Raw genomic sequence first — 13,903 nt, forward strand, 5'->3', positions numbered from 1 at the left:
CAAAAACAAAAAGTCTTGCGAGAAGAGGAGAGAGGAAGAGCAGGAGAGAGCCTGCAGGAGAAGGAAAAGAAGAATCAGGGGTGAAGGTGAAGAGGGAGGCTGAAAGACAAATATGAGCCCCTTGAAGGGTTTTACTGGATAATGCTGACTGCAGACACACCCAAAACAAGGTTTGAAAGACAACCCTAGATAGTTCACAAGCAATGTGACTTGATGTATCCCAAACAATGATCCAAGGAAACCCATGGGGTAAATAAACCCCTCTGCTTTCATACTGGATGCCATCGTAGCTCCAGTTCATTCATTCAATCGTATTTATTGAGCACTTACTGTGTGCAGAGCACTGTACTAAGTGCTTGGGAAGTACAAGTTGGCAACATATAGAGACGGTCCCTACCCAACAGCTGGCTCACAGTCTAGAAGGTTGCCAACAATTGACATCGAAGGACTGGCGGGTGACATTCCCTCCATGGAGGAAGAGTGAGATTTGCATGCCTTCCCTAGGAGATGGTGCACGGGGGGACCAATGCCCCCCTGCCATTCCTGTCTCCTGGAAACCTGTGGATGGTTCAGGTCATGGGCACGCTTGATCTAGTGAAGCTAAGCAGCCCCTGCACGAGCCGTGACCTTTCTTCTGGGCTCTTGACTTTCCTGCCTCCATTTCTCTCTCTCAAGCTGTTCCCCCAGCTTGGAACTTGCTCCTCAAATAGACCACATCTCTCCCCATTTCCAAAGCCCCCCTTTGTGTGTGTGTGTGTGGCATTTGTTCAGCACTTGTGCCAAGCACTGTAAGCACTGCGGTAGATCCATGGCCCAGTGGGAAAAGCACAGGCCTGGGAGTGAGAGGATCAGGGTTCCAATTATAGCTCCTCCACATGGCTGCACACCCACGATTTCAAGTTCTTCTTCTCCAGTTCTCTCCTTGAACCCCTCCAATCTAGCTTCCAGCCCCTGCACTCCACAGAAACCACCCTCTTAAAGATTACAAATGATCTCCTTCTTGCCAAATCCAATGACCTCTTCTCCATCCTAATCCTCCTCAACCTCTTAGCTTCCTTTGACACTGTCAACCACCCCTTTCTCCTGGAAACATTATCCAACCTCAGCTTCATTGACTGTCTTCTACTGATTCTCCTCCTATCTCGCTGCTTGCTCATTCTCAGTCTCTTTCCCAGGCCCCTCCTCTACCTCCCAACCCCTAACTGTGGGTGTTCGTCAAGGTTCAGTTCTGGGTCCCCTTCTATTCTCCATTTACACCCACTCCCTGGAGAACTCATTTGCTCACATGGCTTCAACAACCACCTCTATGCAGATGATACCCAAATCTGCATCTCCAGTCCTGTCTCTCTCCCTCTCTGCAGTTTCTCATTTCCTCTTGCTTTCAAGACCTCTTTATTTGGATGTCCTCCCATCATCTCAAACTTAGCATGTCTAAATCAGAACTCCTTATCCTCCCACCCACACCCTGTCCTCCCCGTGACTCTCCCATTACTGTACCTGGTGCCACCATCCTTTCTGTCTCACAAGCCCATAACTTTGGCATTACCCTTGACTCCTCCTCTCATTCAACCCACATATTCAATCCATCACTAAATCCTGTTGGCTTAACCTTCACAACCTTGCAAAAATCTGCTCTTTCCTCTTCATCCAAATTGCTACCACATTTATCCAGTCACTTATCCTATCCCACCTCATTTATTGTATCAGCCTCCTTGCTGACCTCCCAGCCTCCTGTCTCTCCCCACTCCAGTCATACTTCACTCTGCTGCCCAGATCATTTTTCTACAAAAACATTCAGGCCACTCCTCAAGAACCTCCCGTGGTTACCCATCCACCTCCGCATCAAACAGAAACTCCTCACTATTGCCTTTAATAATAATAATAATGGTATTTGTTAAGCGCTTACTATGTGCCAGGCACTGTTCTAAGCGCAGGAGTGGATACAAGCAAATTGGGTCGGACACAGTCCCTGTCCCACATAGGTATCACATTCTTAACTCCCATTTTACAGATGAGGGAATGGAGGCACAGAGAAGTGAAGTGACTTGCCCAAAGTCACACAGCAGCCAAGTGGTGGAGCCGGTATTAGAACCCGTGCCCTTCTGACTCCCAAGGCCCGGGCTTTATCCACTAGGCCATGCTGCTCCCCAAAGCATGTGCAAAGCATGTGCTTTAAAGCACTTAATCACCTTGCTCCCTCCTACCTCAACTCCCTATTATCCTACTACACCCCACCCTGCACAGTTTGCTCCTCTAATGCTAACCTTCTCGTTGTACCTCGATTTCGTCTACCTCTCCGCCGACTACTCGCCCACATCCTGCCTCCCTCCTCGTATCTGACAGACAATTATTCTCTCCTCCTTGAAAGCCTTTCTGAAGGCACATCTCCTCCAAGAGATCTTCCCTGATTTAGGCCTCCTTTTCTCTTCTCCCACTCCTTTCTGCATCACTCTGACTTCCTCCCTATTCATCCCCCGTCCCAGCCCCACATCACTTATGTACATATCTGTAATTTATTTGTTTATATTAATGCCTTTCACCTCCTCTAGACTGTAAGCTCGTTGTGGGCAGGGAATGCATCTGTTATTATATTGTACGCTCCATAGTGCTTAGTTCAATGCTCTGTACACAATACTCAAATGCAACTGACTGACTTACCTTCTCTATGCCTCAGTTCTTTCATCTGCAAAATAGAAATTCAATAACTCTTTTCCCATCTACTTTAGACTGTGAGCTCCATGTGGGACCTGATATCCTGTATCTAACCCAGTGCTTAATACAGTACTTGGCACCCTAGCACTTAGTAAGCACTTAACAAATACCACAGTTATTAAAGTACTCAGGTTGGACAGAGTACCTGTCTCATATGGAGCTTACTGTCTAAAACCTTGGGCAAATCACTAAACTTGTCTACGTATCTACTTGTTTTGTTTTGCCTGTCTACTTGTTTTGGTTTGTTGTCTGTCTCCCCCTTCTAGGCTGAGCCTGTTGTTGGATAGGGATTGTCTCCGTTGCCGTATTGTACTTTCCAAGCACTTAGTACAGTGCTCCGCACACAGTAAGTGCTCAATAAATATGATTGAATGAATGAAATGAGGGAGTAGGATTTCATCCCTATTTTATAGCCACGGAAACTGGGGCCCATAGAAATTAAGGCACTTGCACTAGATCACACAATAGACAAGTGGCAGAGCTGGGATTAGATCCCAGATCCTTTGATTTCCAGGCCTTCCTCTTTCCACTAGGACACAGTGCTTCTCCTAAAATCCCCCCTTCTCCAACAAACTTTCTAGGATGAATTTCTCAACACCCTGTGCTCTATAAATCCATCAGCCAGTTCTAGCATTTAGGAACTTATTTATACCCATCCTCAGCTCTCTTGAATATATCTATTCAAATTTTACATTCAGTTATTTATCTTGGCTACGCCTAAATATATTTTTACATCTTTTCGCACATTAGAATGTTAGCTACTTGTTGGCAGGAAACGTGCCATTTCTTGATTCTTTGGCTCCCAAAGAACCTAGTACAGGGCATGACACCAAGTGCTCAATAAATACTACTACTAGTACTGCCACAACTACCCCTGTAGGTCCCCACAAATTCCCAGGGGGTCATCCAGGACAGGAGATGCCTGGAAGGGAAGGGCATGAAATCAGAGGGAAGGAATGAGTTCCACCTCACGGGGAGAGCAGAAACAGTAAGTCAAAGCTAGCATTCTCACCTTTTCCATTTTCAAGAGGGCCTTCCCTGGCTGTTGTTCATGCCCTTCTCCTCCTCCAAACTTGCCTATCTGGGACTCACTTTCAAAACCCTCCAGGAAAGCCAACCCTCCCACTACAGCTCCCACCTCCCCTAACCATGCCCCCCGCAGCCCCCACGCTCCTGGCACATAGTTTTGCCAAAGAGCCACATTATCCTTGACTCTTCTCTCTCACTCAACCCACATATTCAATCCATCACTAAATCCTGTTGGTTCAACCTTCACAACATCACAAAAATCTGCCCTTTCCGCTCAACCCAAATTGCTACATGAATCCATGCACCCAGTTCTGCCTTTTAGCACTTTTCCCATAGGATTGAGATTCTGAGAGAACTCAGTGAATTAGGCAGTGTTCTTCCAAAAGCATAGCTAGAGCACAGGCTTGTGAGTCAGAGAAACTGGCTTTTAATCCGGGCTCCACCACTTGTCTGCTGGGTGACCTTGGGTAAGTCCCTTTACTTTTTTGTGTCTCAGTTCCCTCAAAAAAAAAAAAAGATTCTATACCTGTTCTTCTTTCTACTCAGACTGTGAGCCCCATGTGGGACCAGGACTGTTTCCGACCTGATTAACTTGTATCGAACCCAGCACTTCGAACAGCGCTTGACACATAGTAAGCATATAACAAATACCATTAAACAACAAAAAAGCCTGATTTGTCTTGGCATGCCAAGTGATAGTACAGGGCTCAAGCGCTTAGTACAGTGCTCTGCACACAGTAAATGCTCAATAAATACCACTGATTGATTGACTGCTAGAAACTGCTAATGCACAAAGACATGGCATCAGATTGAGTAGTGCTCATTTACATAAGATTCCCCAAGAGTGTGACCACTGTATTATGGGTTTCTTTACTTTTGTATTCCTTGTATTTATTCATTCGTTTATTCATTCACATATTTCCTTATTTTCTCTCTCTTTACCCCATTACCATCAGTATCTTGATTTTCCCTCCGTTCTCACTGAATATATACAATTTGGCATAGTGGATGCTCAGCTCTTCCATTCTCTGTTGTAATCTCCTTGAGAGCAAGGACTCATTCGTTCATTCAATCTTATTTATTGAGTGCTTACTACGTGCAGAGCACTATACTAAGTGCTTGGGAAGTACAACTCAGCAACGGATAGAGACAATCCCTGCCCACAGCGGGCTCACCGTCTAGAAGCGGGGAGACAGACATCAAAACAAGTAATCAGGCATCAGTAGCATCATTATAAATAAAGAGACTTATAGATAAACATCATTAATAAAAATAAATAGAATTATAATTATAAATATGTACATATGTACACAAGTGCTGTGGGGAGTTAGAGGAAAGGGAGCAGATCAGGGCGATGGGGAGGGGAGGTGGAGCAGAGGAAAACGGGGGCTTAGTCTGGGAAAGTCTCTTGGAGGAGGTGAGCTTTCAATAGGGCTTTGAAGAGGGGAAGTGGGCCAGTTTGGCGTATTTGAGGAAGGAAGGCATTCCAGGCCGGAGGTGGGATGTGGGCCAGGGGTCGATGGCGGGACAGGAGAGAACAAGGCCCAGTGAGAAGGTTAGTTACAGAGGAGTGGAGTGAGTGGGCTGGGATGTAGAAGGAGAGAAAGGAGGGAGGTGACTGGGACTGTTGCTTTCACTGTATGTTCTCAAACACCTAGCAGGGCATTCGAAACAGAAGTGACTAAATTGGTGAATGAATGGGTGCTCCAGTGAAGTGTGACCCTCTAGACTGTGAGCCCGTTGTTGGATAGCGTCCCTCTCTAGATGTTGCCAACTTGTACTTCCCAAGTGCTTAGTACAGTGCTCTGCACACAGTAAGCGCTCAATAAATATGACTGAATGAATGATGGAATTGAAGAGGTCAGTGGTGTTTACAGAACCTTTTTAGATAGCAGCTCATCAATCAATTAATCAACCACTGGTATTCACTGAAAGCTTACTGAGGACACAGCACTGTATTAAGCACTTGGGAGAGTACAATAGAGTGGTTAGACATAGCCCAAAATTAAATCCAATTCCAAAAGAATCCTTGGCAAGAAGGAAACCAGAAAACATCAAGTTTTCAACATCAAGTTCATGCTGAGAAGCAGCATGGTTTAGGGGAAAGAGCACGGGCATGGGAGTCAAAGGTCATGGGTTCTAATCGCAGCTCTGCCACTTATCAGCTGTGTGACTTTGAGCAAGTCATTTAACTTCTCTGTGCCTCACTAAACTCATCTGTAAAATGGGGATTAAGACTGTGAGCCTCACGTGGGACAACCTGATTACCTTGTATCTACGCCAGCACTTAAAACAAGGCTTGGCACATAGTAAGCCCTTAACAAATACGATCGTTATTATTATCAAGTGACACAAATACCAAGAAAGTCAAAGAAGGAAATGAGGTAACTACAGCGTATTCTCGCGGACTATACGGTCTGTACTCTCGTAAAGCGCAAATCTGTCAATCCGATGTTTTAGGAATAGTCATATGTTTCTCAATTAATCAATCAATCGGTCATATTTATTAAGGACTTACAATGTGCAGAGCACTGTACTAAGAACTTCGGAGGGTACAATATAACAGAGTTGGTAGACATGTTCCCTGTCCACAAAAAAGCAACAAACTTCTCACAGCTTCAAGGCTGTCCTCCACCTGGCTTCTCCTTGCTTATCCGCTCTCTTCACCCACTATTCCCCAACTTGCTGTCTTAATTTCTCTCAAACCAATCTTCCAGCCGTACTTCACCCTCAAATCTCCCTCTTCTGTCTCTTCGCTCATGTTTTGTCCCTGGCTGGGAACTCCCTCCTTTCCCACATCAGACAAATTGTTTGTGCCCTAGTGGAAAGAGCACTGAACTGGGTTCTAATCATGGTACTGCCACTTGCCTGGTGAATATTCTTGGGGAAGCCACTTAAATGCTCTCTGCCTCAGTTTCCTAATCTGTAAAATAGGGTATGAATGCCTGCTCTCCATCCCCCTCAGACTATCAGTCACATGTGAGACACAGACTCTCATTTTGCCCAGTGCTTGGCATATAGTAAAAGTGCTTAACAAATGTCACAATCATTATTATTAGCTCACCCTGTAATCAAAACCCTCCTAAAATCTCATCTCCTTCAACAAGCCTTCCCTGATTGATTTTCCAAGACTCTGAGCTGCAATATCCCTTCAAATGCTAACAATTATTAAATTGACATCCTCTGCAGCACTCATGTATATATGTGTACTCATTTTTATTTTAATTTCTCTGGTTGTAAATTTTCTCATGTTTGCTTCCCCCATTAGAGTGTAAGGTCCTTGGGGGCAGGAAACATGCCACTTCTTTATTCTGTACTTCTCAAATGCCTAGTACAGTCCACTGCATCAAGTATCCAACCTGATTAGCTTGTATCTACCTCAGCACTTACGATTCATTCAGTCGCATTTATTGAGTGCTTACTGTGTGCAGAGCACTGTACTAAGTGCTTGGGAGAGTGTAATATAACAATATCAGACACATTCCAGGCCCTCAGTGAGCAGGGCAGTGCGTGGCACACAATAAGTGCTTACAAAATACCACTAAAAAAGTGAGTTCTCAGGAAATGTTGCTACTTCTACTAATTCCCAATTTTGCACATATTTGTTTTCATGGGTTACGCATCCACTTATGCTTCTCAGTTTTATTTCTTCTCATGTTCTCAATTTGTTGTTTATGGATCTCTCCCATTACACAGTGAAGTGCCTGGAGGGCAGGGATATATCTTACATTAATGTGTTCTTCAAGTGCTTAATACAGTGATCTGCACACCGTAGACCTCAATTGATACAATTAATGGTATTAAAGATTAAAAGCCCACCAAATATGCCTCTCAGCCTTTTATCCTCATTAACCAAGACATGTCCCTGTTGCCCATGACATAGAAAAGGGTGACGGAGCTCAAACCCTTCCCAGAACTGTTGGATTAAGGTTCCCAAAGTGTGCATGTGTGTGAGGGAAGGGGGGCAACACCATTTCTCTGGACCTGTTGCCACAGACTAGCTGTTTGGTTTGTTCCAGCTGCTGTCTACATGCTGCAAACCCCAGAAGGTCCTGGGAATGTTGCCAGCATCCTGAACAGGGCTATGGGTTGACCTGGAAAGCTGCACTGCATTGAATTAAAACTCCTGGTTCACTCCCTTCCCTAGAAATCTCTCTATCCCCGTGGTCTCTTGTGACAAGCTGGATCTGAAGCCAACCGACCAGTGTCCTGGGGAGGCCACTTTGCTGCACTTTTAGCAGCTAAGCGTACTCTTTGCCCTCTGCGGTTGCACTGAGCTGACAGGACAGGAAGTGAAGTTTGAAGTCTTGTTGTTAGCAAATCTCAAGGGAGGCCTTGTCCACTGCAGGCTTGAGGCTGCAAACAACCTGATTCTTCTATAGTGTCTTTCCCCCTTGGACCTTCCTACCCATCTCTGCCTTCCCAGCATCCTTAATCGCCTTGCTTCCACCACCCTTCTCACGCTTTCTGTCATCAACTGAGCACCCCTCGTGTTTTATTTACTGCCTCAATTGCTGCAGTATGGCCTAGAGGAAAGAGCACCGGATGGAGAATCAGAAGACCCAGGTTCTAGGCCCATCACTACCATTAGCCTCCTCTTTGATCTGGGCAGGTGGAAGTAATGGTAATTGGATTTATTAAGATTTTATTGTGTGCAGAGCACTGGACTGAGAGCTGGGAGAGAGTACACATTTAGGAATTAGATGCCTTTCCTGTCTTTCAGGTGACTCATGATCTCAAAATAAAAACAGGAAGAGGGCACTGGCAATGGGCACATGACACCATTAAGACAAAATCAAAGATCTGTAGTGCACAGTGACTAGAAGAGCAGAATTTCAGACTCCTCACAGCTCTTGTCTTGCTTCTGCTGTCAAGTCATCTCCAACCCATAGCGATGCTATGGACACATCTCTCCTGGAACACCCCACCTCATCAGCAATCGCTCTGATAGGGTATCCATAGATTTTTCTTGGTAAGAATACAGAAGTGGTTTACCATCGCCTCCTTCCACACAGTAAACTTGAGTCTCCACCCTCAACTCTCCCACATGCTGCTGCTGCCCAGCACAGGTGAGTTTTGATTTGAAGCAGATTGCCTTCCACTCGCTAGTCACTGCCCATGCTAGGAATAGAACGGAATGGACAGGCCTCTGCTTGACTCTCCTTCCCATAGTCAGAGCCCATTTAACCTCTCTGTTCCTTCAGTTTCCTTATCTATAAAGTGGGAATAACTGTTTTTTCTCCCCTTAGAGGAGAAAAAACATAAAACTGTACATTAAACATACTTTAAACTGTATGGGACACAAACTGTACTATTGGATTATCTTGTATCCACCATGGTATTTGGTACTTAGAGTGCACGTAATACTAAGAGTAACATAATAATAAGTGCTGGGGTAAATACAAGATAATCAAGACATGTGGGGCTCACAGTCTAAATGGGGTATTGAATCTCCATTTTGCAGATGAGGGACTGAGGCACAAAGACGTGATGTGACTTGCCCAAGATAAAACAGCAGACAAGTGGCAGAGACTGGATTAGAACCCAGGACCTCCAACTCCCAGACCCACGTTCTTTCCATTAAGCCTCGCTGCTTCTCAGTTATTATCATTCCTTGCTGGCCACCCTGCATGGAGCAGACTGCCCCCTCCCATGGGCTGGGTGGGAGAAGCTCTTAACCAAACTTCCATTTCATCTCCTGTTCCCAGAGCCTGGTAGTCCTAAATTTGCTCGGGCCCAGGAATCATCCGACAGCGGCACCCGGCAGCACACTGTCAGCAGCGAGGTGGGATTCATTTCTGGCTGAACATGTTCCACAATGTGTCGGGTTAGAGAGCTCCATTATTCATTATCTTGGGCTGCTTCTCCTTGCGTGCATTTGTATTAAAGCCGCCATTTGTCATGTTAAAGAGCTGTTGCAACATAAAGAGAAACTGTCAAAAAATATGGCATTTGAAAATGGTGACATTTTCTTTTTAATGTTGCCTTTCTTTTCCCTCCCTGCCCCGCTCTCCCACTATCAATGCAGTGGCACCGGGCAAAGGACTACCCGTCTGACAAATGTTTAACGAAAATAGCACTGGGAAGACCTGGCTCCCTCGTTTCCAGCGGACTGTGGGAAAATGCTGGTGAACCTCAGGCTTGCCTAGCTGGACCAGGCTTTTGAAAGCAGTGGGCTGGAAGGGGCGTGATCTATGTTCTTGGGTGCAGGTTGGAAGATAACTGAAGCAACAAGCCCTTGGGAACCACAGAGAGGAGGATGCCCTGCCTGGAGAACTAGGATGGTGATAGTTTTATGGGCTCCAGGAGGCTTTCTATTGCATCAGTCCACTGGATAGGAGGAAAAGCTGGACTACCTAACCATACCAAGGAATAGACTGAGCAACAATTATCACCTGTAAGCAGTTGAAGCAACAAGGATGGTTGGTTGCCTTGTCAGTTTTAGAAGGTATCTATGGTTTTAACACTGATTGGATCAGGGTTAGTGAGCTTCTGGCTGTGCTCTAATCGCCAATTGGCAACTGGGATGAGAACCAGGATGGGAGAAGTCCAGAGAGGAGGTGTGGTGGGGTCTCTTCCCAGCCTTCTGACCTCCCACCCTCCTAATTCTCCTGAGCTGCCTTGGTACTCACTGCAGTTTTTGCCGAGACTCCAGCAAGTTCCCCTGTTTTTTTTCTCCCTGACACTGGCCCTGACCCTCTGGCATTTGGCAGGGCCTTATACCAAGTGTCTAGACAACACGGTGGCGACTCAGGTCTACATCATGGCATACAATCATAGTGATGCCCATCAGCCCATCGTGTGAGCAAGCAAGCAGCCGAGAGCTAGACTGGCCATTGACTTAGGGTTCCATGCAAGATGGCCATACGATCAATACATGGATTCAACTGGAAAACATTTTCAACTCGACAGGCTCTGAGCACCATCAGAAGTCTTTGGGATAATCAACCAGACAGTGCTGGAGGCTGACAACTGTGCTGTTGAGGTACATACACAAAGAAGACAAGTAATTAATTATGAACCGCTTCACTGATTTAGCCCGGGGTTATGAACTGACAATGTGTCTGAAGGAAACCAAGGCTAGGTATCAAACTCAACTGGGAAACCCTGTACATAACCCAAGATTTTCACTGGCAACACAAATCTTAATTCTGTCACCAAATTTTCTTCTCAAGCAGTAGATTAATCAATGATGTGTGGGGAAGCAGAAGGATGAAACAAAAGTACACAAAAAAAACAGCAGGATTTGGGGGGATTGATAGCACTGGCTGACGAAGGGATAGCAAATTTCATACTTTATAATGCTGTTTGGGGCTGAGGGTGGTGGACCACAGAAGTCATACCCAGCTTATTGAGCACTTTCTCCAGCTTTAAACCCTTAAGCATCAAAAGGCTTGACAAGATGACCAAGAATGGGGTCCTGGAATGTAAAGAGTTCCTGGGACCCGAGGTGCTGCTCACAGTCACACAGTTTTGCCGGGCAGGACTGGTGAGGAGAATGGACCACAGCAAGTTCGTCAAGCAATTTCCCAATAGTAGACTGAAAGGGATGTCCATGCGTAGACATCCCTTGGAGACCTAGGAGAGAACGATCTAAAGCAACGAGACTCCTTCCATGGCCTACAGGAAAGAACTTGGGATTGGGAAGTGGGAGACTGGATTCTACTCCTGGCTCCACCACTGGCCTATTGTGTGACCTTGGGAAAAATCACTGAACTTCTCAGTGCCTCAGTTTCATCATCTGTGAAATGGAATTAAATGCTTGTTTTCCTGTGGAACAGGGTCTGAGTCTGATCTGATTATTTCCCTCTAAGCTGTGAACTCCTTGTAATCAATCCATCAATCAGTGGCACTTATTGAGCACCTATTATATACAGCACACTGTTCTAAACGCTTAGGAGAGTACAATACAACATTATTAATAGCACATTCCTTGCCCATAATGAGCTTATAGTCTAAAGGGGGAGACAGATACTAAGATGAATAAATGATTTATAATATATAATGCAAAGATATGTACATGAGTGCTGTGGGGATGGGGGTGGGGTAAATACCAAATGAGTCTACATATTCTGTTGCATTTCACTCTTCCCAAGCACTTAGTTCAGTGCTCTGCCCACAGTAAGCACTCGATATCATGCATTGCTCGACTGATCTAGAAGTAGCCTAAAAAGAGGCCCTCCTGAGTTGCACTGGCCAGGCATGTGGCTGGCAATTAGGAGAAGGTTGCTCTCTTTATTCATTCATTCAATCGTATTTATTGAGCACTTCCTGTGTGCAGAGCACTGTACTAAGCACTTGGGAAGTAGCCAAAAGCTATGGCACTGGGTTACCAAAAGGCAGTCTCATTCATTCATTCATTCATTCAATCGTATTTATTGAGTGCTTACTGTGTGCAGAGCACTGTACTAAGCACTTGGGAAGTACAAGTCGGCAACATATAGAGACGGTCCCTACCCAACAACGGGCTCACAGTCTAGAAGGGCGAGAGAAACAACAAAACGTGTAGACAGGTGTCGAAATCATCAGAACAAATAGAATTATAGCTATATGCACATCATTAACAAAATAAATAGAAAAGTAAATATGTACAAGTAAACTACACAGAGTAATAAATCTGTACAAAGATATACAAGTGCTGTGAGAAAGGGAAGGAGGTAGGGCATGGGGCGAAGGGGAGGAGGAGAGGAAAAGGGGGGCTCAGTCTGGGAAGGCCTCCTGGATGAGGTGTTCTCTCAGTAGGGCTTTGAAGGGAGGAAGAGAGCTAGCTTGGTGGATGTGTGGAGGGAGGGCATTCCAGGCCAGGGGAAGGATGTGGGCCAAACCAGACGCAGGCCTGTCACAATCAGAAAAAATACCAACAAGCATATTGTATGGAATACCCTGGCAGTGGTGCTTCCATCTCCTCTAAAGACATATTCTCCTTATGCCATCAGTCATGTCATCTTCAGAAATGAAGGACAGTTTTTCATATACATACACAATGTATCCATATACAGATCTATGTCCAAACTCTTGCAAATGTGAAAGGGGAGGTCTATGGCCTAAATCATTAGCCAAACTGCCAAGTCATTCAATCACTTTATTCTTATTAAGTGTTTAGTGTGTGCAGAGCACTGTATTAAGTGCTTCGGGAGAGTAAAAAAAAATTAGAAGGAATGATCCCTGACCTCAGGGAGTCTAGAAAGGGAGACAGCACCAAAATAAATTACAGATAAGGGGAGGAAAAGAGTATATAAGATAAATACACAAGAGCTAGGAGACATTGTAGTAACTTAAGTTTAAAAGTGGAAAAGGGATGGTGTCTGATCTGATTATTAATATTAATAATAATAGTATTTGCTAAGCACTTATTCTATGCCAAGAACTGTACTAAATGCTGGAGTAAATACAAGATAATCGGCTCAGGTTATCTTATAACCTACTCAAGTGCTTAGTACAGTCCTTGGCACGTAGTAAGCATTTAACATATACCACCACAATTATTATTATTATGGAAGGGCTGACATGAAAATTGGGGAATATAAAATGGGCAGATTGTGATTACCTGGGGAAAGCCTTCTGGAGAAGATATGACTTCAGAAAGACTTTGCAGAGGGAGAGAGCTGAGGTGTGTTAAGTATGAAGGGCCAGGGAGCTCCGGACTTGGAGGAGGATGTGACCAAAACGTCAGCTTTAGAGAGAGATGAGCATGAGGACAGTGAGTAGAATTGCTTGAGAATCAATCAATCAATCAGTGGTAATCACTGAGTACTTCTTGCTTTCTGTATGCAGAGCACTATACTAAGTGTTTGGGAGGGTACAATGTAACCAAATTAGTAGACATGTTCCCTGCCTACAGTCTAGAGGGGGAGATAGACATTAATATAAATAAGTAAGTTACAGATATGTACATAAATGCTGTGGGCTGAAGGTGGGGTAAATACCAAGAGCCCAAAAGATAAAGACCCAAAGATGTGAGGAAGGGGTCGGTGGCAAGATAGTCAAGATCCGAGACAGAGGGACAAAGTGTCTCAAAGTGGCTGAGCTGTAGTAGAATAGAAAGATAAGGTAGGAGGTAACAAACCAGCTGATTGAGTGCTTTAAAGTCAATGATAAGGAGATTATGTTTGATATGGAGCTAGATAGACAATCACTGGAGATTCTTGAGGAATGGGGAAAC

At 44.9% G+C, this 13,903-nt stretch overlaps 1 protein-coding gene across 1 annotated transcript in view; it reads right to left on the minus strand.

Annotated features, from left to right (window-relative positions):
* Nucleotides 1–13,903, minus strand: part of OPCML (opioid binding protein/cell adhesion molecule like) — a 1,278,294-nt gene that overhangs the window by 576,222 nt on the left and 688,169 nt on the right. The gene's annotated exons all lie outside the window — the stretch shown is intronic.

This window comes from Tachyglossus aculeatus, chromosome 11, assembly GCF_015852505.1.
Source record: "Tachyglossus aculeatus isolate mTacAcu1 chromosome 11, mTacAcu1.pri, whole genome shotgun sequence".
Taxonomy (NCBI): domain Eukaryota; kingdom Metazoa; phylum Chordata; class Mammalia; order Monotremata; family Tachyglossidae; genus Tachyglossus; species Tachyglossus aculeatus.